This window comes from Arachis hypogaea, chromosome 19, assembly GCF_003086295.3.
Source record: "Arachis hypogaea cultivar Tifrunner chromosome 19, arahy.Tifrunner.gnm2.J5K5, whole genome shotgun sequence".
NCBI classification, from domain to species: Eukaryota; Viridiplantae; Streptophyta; class Magnoliopsida; order Fabales; family Fabaceae; genus Arachis; species Arachis hypogaea.
Window position 1 is genome coordinate 68,134,644 of NC_092054.1, and position 8,770 is coordinate 68,143,413.

The 8,770-nt window shown below is 40.5% G+C and overlaps 1 non-coding gene across 1 annotated transcript; it reads left to right on the forward strand.

The window, feature by feature from the left end:
- Positions 1-4,631: 4,631 nt before the first annotated feature.
- LOC112781838 (small nucleolar RNA R71) lies at positions 4,632-4,735 on the forward strand. The gene has a single exon (XR_003192590.1). It is a non-coding gene; the product is annotated as a small nucleolar RNA R71 (small nucleolar RNA).
- The last annotated feature ends 4,035 nt before the right edge of the window (positions 4,736-8,770 follow it).

Here is an 8,770-nt window from a genome sequence, read left to right on the forward strand (position 1 = left end):
CTTTTCTTATGAGCTTTTTCCAGAATCCAGCCTTTTTCATCGTTTCTTCCACTCCTTTTTCAAGGATCATTGCCTTGTTTATTTCTCCTTCTTTCCTCCCTTTGAAATACTCATCATAAGCTGGGAATGCTGGGTCCATCTTGTGTAGATGTTCCCCTATGTAGTTAAGCTTGATTTACGAACTGATGTTGTAATCAGCTTGGACTGAGTATCTTGCATTCTGTAAAGTGGTGGCTTCCTTGATTGCCAAGACATTGGCGTCTTGGTGTTGGCATATGTGGCTGAAGGATTCTGTAGTGTAAATTTGTTCCCTTTGCAGATCGAAGAATCTTGATTCAAAGTTCCTTTGCATATCCATCATTTTTAGATGAAAGTCCTCTTGTCCTCCTGAGACCTCATGTATTGTTGAGACATTCCTTCCATGATTTCCTGCATTCTGCTCATATCCATGGGGTCTCTGGGAATTCGTTGTCTTCTTTCAGGAGTTGCTTGCTCTTCTTGCTCTTCTTCTCTATCTTCTCCTTCCTGTCTTTCTTGTTCTGCTTCTTGCTCGGCTTCCCCTTGTTGCCCTTCTTCATTTCTTCTTCTTGTATGTCTGGAGGAGTTGGGCCAAGAGTCATTCTGTGTGCAGTTATGGCCAGTCCAGGATATAGCCAATTAGGTCTTTCATCCTCAAGTGGTACTTGGGCATCGATGCATAGTCTAATGATAGTGCTAGGGAAGTGAAGCCAGGATTCAGGGGTCACTTTTCTCACTAAACTCTTGTATCTGTTCAGCAATGAGTTTATGAACTTTGATCTCTCCTCCAACCATAATGCAATGTAGCAAGATGGCTCTTTTAGGGACTATTTCCGAAGAGTTTGCAGTGGGTAGGATGGATCTCCTAACTATTGCATACCACCCTTTAGCTTCAGGGTTAGGTCTCCCCTTCTCAAGACTCTTGGAGCCCCTCTTGTTTTTCTCACCCATTCAGCTCTGATGGCACAAAGGTCTTCAGCAATAGTTGTATAGTCAGGTTCTCCTATCATCCTTTCTTCATAACTTGCTTGGCTGAAATGTATGTTTTTCAGGCCAAGAGTTTTCATGATTGCTTTGGGACTGAAGTCAACTTCCACCCCTCTCACATAGCTTTTGTATGTGGGGTTCTTGGTTTGATCCTCCCTTACTGCATTTGCATAAAACTCCTTCACCAAGTTGATGTTGATTCTAGTGATTGGCTTAGTTAGGAGCTCCCACTTCCTCTTTTGATCTTTTCCCAAACACCTGGGAACTCATCCTTTTCAAGGTCAAAGGGGACCTCAGCTAGTACCGTTTTAGGTCTCATCCATTCGGCTTGAATCTCATGGAACACTGATCTGTATCTCCATGCATCGAATTCCCTGTTTTCCTCCATTGGCTATGTCCTTCTCTTTTGTGGCTAGAGAAGCTGCCATTGATTCTTAGTTTGGTAAGTGACAGCTAAAGTGACAAGGTGAAGCAAGAAGTGTTGTTGGAAGTGTGGTGAGGTTGTTTCGGCAAGAGATAGTTATGCTATGATGAAGGAAAATGTGTATGGAGGAGAATGGTGGTGTGGGACTCGTTCCCCAAGTGGTTCTTTATAGTGCCCATGAGTGAAAAATGGACGGCTAGGGTGGTTTGTGAAGGGTGGCTTGATGGTAAATATATGAATTATGGATAAGGACGATTTGCTTTTCATTTTCTTGGAAGTATTCTGGGTGCATTAGGTTGTACATGTAGCTTTCTTTTCTTGCAGAACTTCCTTTTCCCATGTGTTAGTTTCAAAGATTTGTGAATTTTCTTTTTGACCAAGCACGTACCTCCCTTTGTCTTTTTCCTCCATTTTTGTCTTTTCTTTTGTACCTGCACAAACAAACAAATTTGCTATCATTTTTCGGTCCATGTGAATTATGAATAGTATTTGCACATGTAAATCAATGCTTGTCTTTATGAGCTTATAGCCGTGACTTCTACATGTATGCACACTTATTATTTGGACACCAAACTTAGTGTTTGGTTAAGTCTCCTGATGACATGAAATCCATATTGGTTGTCCTTAATGAGTGTGCATAATTCTAATAAATCATAGTCACCTTGGCTCTTTGATTCTAAACAAAGTTACTACCCTAAGTAATTGAAACCAAAGTATTAAAACATGTGAATGGTATACTTGTCATGAATTTTGAAATCCAGAGGAACTTCTTGCTTTTCATAAACTGTGTTCAAAAAGAACACCAAACTTAATGTTTGGTTGTGCACCTTGAATGAAAGATGGAATTCAATTTGAGTAAGATTTGGGAGTGCCATCAGGCACACCAAACTTAGAGACCAATTGTAATTTACATGCAAGGTTTAGTGCACTTAATCAATAGTTGTCCTGAGGATTCAAGTTCATGCATAAGAAACCATGCTTTATTAGATGTAAAGCAAAGCACTAAAGATTAAGGATACTAAAAACATGGGTTGCCTCCCATGAAGCGCTTCTTTAACGTCACTAGCTTGACGGTTGTCCCTTGTTAGGGTGGATTGTAGTGCTTGACGTCATCTCCTCTCATTATGAAAACGTCCCCACTTGATTCATTCATGACCTCTAAATGTTCCATAGAAAGAACTTTCCTGATTGTGAACACTTGAGGGAGCTGGGAAGGAATGGTTTTGAGGCCAGGTGGGATTGGCAGATAATGACTTGATATCACGTTATCTCCCGGAGAAAAACCTTCAGTGGGAATTTTCTTGTTTCTCCATCCTCTTGGCAATCTCCCTATCACTCTTCCCTTTCTCTTGAGGATTTCTTCATTGACCTTTATGTCAGGAGGATCCTTCTGATCTGTTTCCACTGATTCTTGTGGCTCTAACTCTTGCAACTCTTGTTTGCCTTCCAATGACTGTTTTAGAGTCTCAGCTGCTGGATTACTTTCCTCCAAACACGGATGGCTACTATCATCTTTAGGCTTTTCAGGTTCTGGTTCAGGCTCAGATGCAGGTTTGAAGACTTTGAAAATGAGCTGTTCATCATGTATTCTCAGAATTAGCTCTCCTTGTTCTACATCTATGAGCGCTCTAGTAGTGGCTAGAAATGGTCTGCCCAGAATGATAGGGTGTAAGTAGCTTTCCTCCATGTCCACAATGACAAAGTCTGTGGGGAAATAATAATCCCCCACTTTCACCAGCACATTTTCAACTACCCCTTCAGCTTGCTTCTGAGTTTTGTCAGCCAGTTGTATGATTACATCAGTGGATCTCACCTCATTCAGTTGTAGCCTCTTCATAAGAGTTAGAGGCATCACATTTATGCTAGCTCCTAGATCACAGAATCCTCTGTCAATTTTTGTTTCCCCTATGATGCAAGGGATATGAAAACTTCCTGGGTCCGTTTTCTTAGAGAGTGTGTCCTTCTTGATGAGAGCACTGCATTCTTTGTTCATTGTTACTGTTTGTCCTCCCTTCAAAACTCTTTTTTTGCTTAACAATTCCTTTAAATACTTGATGTGTGTGGGCATTTGATGAAGAATCTCAAGAAAGGGAATATTGACATGAAGAGAGTTAAATGTCTCTAGAAACCTTGAGTAGGTTTTCCTTTTTCCACCTCCTCCTAACCTCTCAGGAAATGGTGCTTTTGGTTGGTATATTTCCATCATGCCTTTTTGCAGTTCCTTGGCTTGCTCAGTTCCACCTTCTTGCTTAACTTCTTCCACACCTTCCTTCAAGATTTCTGGTTCCTGCTCTGAGGGCCTGATTCCTTCTTCTTCTGAGACTTCCTTCATTATGGTGATGGCTTTGCATTCTTCCCATCTTACTCTCTTTTGTTCCCCTTTGGGATTCTTTTCTGTGTCACTGGGGAACACTGCAGTTGATTTGGGTGCCTGTTGAGATAGCTCTCCTACTTGAGATTCCATCCTTTTGAGTTTTTCACCATGGTTTCTTAAGGTAGTTCTCACATCATCCCTGAAGCTCTTCAATTCAACTATGTCTTGACTCATGGTTGCCATCATTCCTTCTATCCGGTTTAATTGATCTTGAAATTGTTGGTTCGGATTAGTTGGGTATGTTGATTATTTTGGCCATGATATGATGGTTGGGGGTAAGTGTTTTGTGTGGCTTGGTATGATCTTTGGTTGGAGTTTTGGCATGTGGAATTGTTATGTTGGTTGTGGTTGTAAGGTTTGTGGTTTTGTGGTTGGGTTTGTTGGTTTCCCCACCCAAAGTTTGGGTGGTTTCTCCAGCCTGGGTTGTAAGTGTTGGAATGTGGATCATATGATTGCCTTTGTTGATTTCCCACATAGTTAACCTCATCCCAATCACCTCCTTCAATGCCTACCTCCTCTTGATCTTGTGTGTGTATTGCAGCCACTTGCTTTGTTTCTATTTGCCTGGTAAGCTCTGCTAGTTGCTTGGCAAACACCTTGTTTTGGGCTAGAATTGTATCAACATGGTTCAGCTCCATGACTCCCTTAGTGTTGTGCCTTTCTGATGCATAGTAGTACTCATTCTCAGCCACTGTCTCGATCACTTCAATGGCTTCTTCCACAGTCTTTTTCCTGTTCAATGAACCTCCTGATGAATGGTCTACAGCCTTCCTTGATTCATAAGAGAGCCCATCATAGAAGATGTGCAGTTGCACCCAATCATGGAACATGTTTGGTGGGCATTTCCTTGTCAAGTCCTTGAATCTCTCCCATGCCTCGTAGAGAGTTTCACCATCTTGTTGTCTAAAAGTCTGAACCTCAGATCGAAGCCTATTGACCTTTTGTGGAGGGTAGAAACGTGCCAGAAACTTGCTTTCCACCTCATCCCATGTTGTTAGACTCCCCCTTGGGAATGATTCCAGCCACTTAGCTGCTTTGTCCCTAAGTGAAAATGGGAACAAAAGCAGTTTATAGGCATCTTCCTGGACTCCATTGGACTTCACAGTGTCACAAATTCTCAGGAATTTTGTGAGATGTTGGTTTGGGTCTTCATTAGCACTTCCTCCAAAGGAACAATGATTTTCCACAAGTGATATTAGCTGTGGCTTGAGCTCAAAATTGTTGGCCTGAATGGGTGGTTTCTGGATGCTACTACCACAATTCCCAGAGGTTGGGTTTATGTATGAACTAAGAACCCTCCTCTCAGGGATGGCATCGTTTCCATCAGCTCTCTCATGGTTGTGAGCTTCTCTATCCATGTTGAGATCTAAAGCTTCCTCAAAATTGTCCTCAGATTCTCCTTCAGATTCCTCTTCTCCCACTACTCTCTTCCCTCTTGCTTCCCTTCTAAGTCTATGAAGGGTCCTCTCTGGTTCGGTATATGGAGGAGTTGATGTCTCTCCTCTCCTACCTGTCATACAAGAACACAGCTCAAACACAACAAGTGAAATACTCTTGGTTAATGGAAGAGTATGGTTAGCTCAATTGAGGAATTAATTCAAACAGTTAGTGAGTCAGTGAGTTAGTTGCATGAATTTAAAGGCATAAAGAAGGAAAGCATGTAACCAAGTGCAGAAATTAAAATTCAACAAGTATCTTGAACAGAATTAACAAAGCAAGAGAAAATTGCTCAATCTAGTTAGCTTCCAATTTGAGAATTGTCAATCGAAAACCAATCCCCGGCAACAGCGCCATAAACTTGATGCACATAAACTAGTTATGCTACGATTTAGGAAATTGCACGATCGGCAAAATTCCTTCCGGCAAGTGCACCGGTTATCGTCAAGTAAAAACTCACAATAGAGTGAGGTCGAATCCCACAAGGATTGGTTGAGTGAGCAATTCGGATTAGAAGTGTGTTCTAGTTGAGCGGAATCAAGATTGAGATGAGTATTGCGGAATGTAAAAGTGGCGGGAAAAGTAAATGACAAGAAATTGAAATGGCGGAATCTTAAATTGCATGAATTAAAGAGCAGAAACTAAATTGCTGAAATTAAAAGGGAATGGGGGTGATTGCATGAATTGAGTAGCAGAACGTAAAGAGAAAGTGGAAATCAGAATTGGGGAATTCATTGGGTTATAGGAGATATTGAGATCTCCGAATCAAAACATGTTTATCTCTTCCTCAACCAATGCGTTCATTGAATTTTGCTTGGCAATCTTATATGATTGGATCCCAATTCCTTGGCTCACCAATGCTCTCTAAAAACAAACAAATTCCCAATCCCTTGGTTTAAATGTTCATAAGAAGAGATGATGCTTGATCACTGATTATACCACACAATTTCATGAACCACAATTTGGTAGGATTACATGTCACAATATCCATCCAAACCCCAATCCAATCCACTGTGAGAAAGCTTCTCTAGCATGAATCCTCCATTCCTTTCCCAAGGCTCCGAAGGATTCCAAGTATGAGTAGTTTCTTTCCCAAGACAACTACTCAATGGAATTAGATCGAGAAGCTTTCTAACAAAATTCAAGAGAAAAGATTGAAGAAGAAGATAAACTATTATTGATTCATTGAATTACAATAGAGCTCCCTAACCCAATGAAAGGGGGTTTAGTGAATCATAGCTCTGAATTCAATTACAAAGAAAAGGAAAACTAGCTAAAAGTGAAAGTAAAAAAGTCCTCTCTAACTTAACTTCTATCCTATTTATACACTTTCTATATTGAGCTTCAGTTGTGCTTCTTGGGCTTTGAGGCCTCTCCTTGCTTTCCTTTTGCCTTGGGTTTATGATCCATAACCTTGATGAGGTTGTTGATCCAAATCCTGTAACATTTATTGAGCCAACTTAGTGATAATCAAATAATGACACATGACTCAATAAATTGAGATTTCAAACTCATCAATCCTTCAGGCCCAATCCCATAAACCATGATATTCAATTGGGTTTCATACCAAAGTAAGTTTAAGTTAATATTTGTGCTCAAAGACTAACTTAAATCACAATATTTTTGGCCCAGAAACCTTTTCCAAGAGTGGCGTTTAAGTTGTAGTTTAAGCTTAAACTGCAGCTTAAACGCCAGACACTTCCAGTGAGGCCTTTTGTAGAAGCACGTTTAAGCTTCAGTTAAGGTTAAACTGAAGCTTAAACGTGGAAATGGAAGAAGGTAGCCCTGGAGAGTCATGTAGTCGAACACGTTTAAGCTTCAGTTTAAGGTTAAACTGAAGCTTAAACGTGGAGATAGGAAAGGCAGCCCTGGAGGTCGAACACTTTTAACCTCCAGTTTGAGGTTAAACTGGAGGTTAAACGTGGAAAAGGGTGGAGGCATACTGGAGGTCGAACACGTTTAACCTCCAGTTTGAGGTCAAACTGGAGGTTAAACGTGGAAGCTTAGAATGGTGGCCCTGGAGGTGTCGAACACGTTTAACCTCCAGTTTGAGGTCAAACTGGAGGTTAAACGTGGAAATGGAGAGAGCAACCCTGGAGTAGAAAAGCTGTCGAACACGTTTAAGCTCCAGTTTGAGTCAAACTGGAGCTTAAACGTGGAATGGCTCCCTGGTACTCTTCCTGGTTCTGGCGTTTAACCCCCAGTTTGAGGTCAAACTGGAGGTTAAACGTGGAACTCCTCCCTGGGTGGCATACTCATTCTGGCGTTTAACCTCCAGTTTGAGGTCAAACTGGAGGTTAAACGTGGAATGCTCCTTAAGTGAGGCTTTTCATTCTGGCGTTTAACCTCCAGTTTGAGGTCAAACTGGAGGTTAAACTTCAATCCCAGCATTTCTTATCCTTCATGATTTTGGCGTTTAAGCTCCAGTTTAGGCTTAAACTGGAACTTAAACTCCACATGTGATATTCAAGCTTCCTTTATTGATTTTGTTGCTTCCTTGCTTAGCCTCTTCTTCCCTGAAATCATCCAAACAATTGCATCAAAGTCTTGCAAAATTTCATGAGAAATCTTCCATTCATAGCATTTAAGTAATATAACTAAAACTCATGGAATTTGCATCAAAATCATATTGTTTGGATGGTTCATTACTTTGTTCTTCATTTAACCAATTTTGGTTACTTTAAGCTCAAGAAAATGCATAAAACAACTAAAACTAACAGAAAAATGCTAGTGAAACTAGCCTATGATGCCTTGGCATCATCGACTTCGTTAGGTCGACCTTTTCCAGGTTATTTTCGTAATCCTCTTTCTTGGACCTTTGTTAGGTCTCTTTCAGGGATTACTTTCAGTAGTAGGAGTCCGACTTGGTTGTATCGGTCTCCTTTAAGTTATTTTGTAATCCTCTTTCTTGGATCTTTGTCAGATCTCTTTCAGGGATTACTTTTATAACTTTTTAGTAGTAGGAGTCCGACTTCATTATATCGGTCTCCTTTAAGTTATTTTTGTAATCCTCTTTCTTGGATCTTTGTCAGATCTCTTTCAGGGATTACTTTTATAACTTTTTAGTAGTAGGAGTCCGACTTTATTATATCGGTCTCCTTTAAGTTATTTTTGTAATCCTCTTTCTTGGATCTTTGTCAGATCTCTTTCAGGGATTACTTTTATAACTTTTTAGTAGTAGGAGTCCGACTTCATTATATCGGTCTCCTTTAAGTTATTTTTGTAATCCTCTTTCTTGGATCTTTGTCAGATCTCTTTCAGGGATTACTTTTATAACTTTTTAGTTGTAGGAGTCCGACTTGGTTATATCGGTCTCCTTTAAGTTATTTGTAGTCCTCTTTCTTGGATCCTTGTCAGATCTCTTTCAGGGACTACTTTGATAACTTTTCATTTTGGGCTGACTTTGTCATGTCGAGCCCTTCTAAGTTAAAGTAATCCTCTTTAATAGGGTTGGCCAGACCTCTTTCCAGGGTTACTTATAACTTGGGTTGACTTGGTCCGACTACTCAACGTCGGCCAGTCTTTAAGTT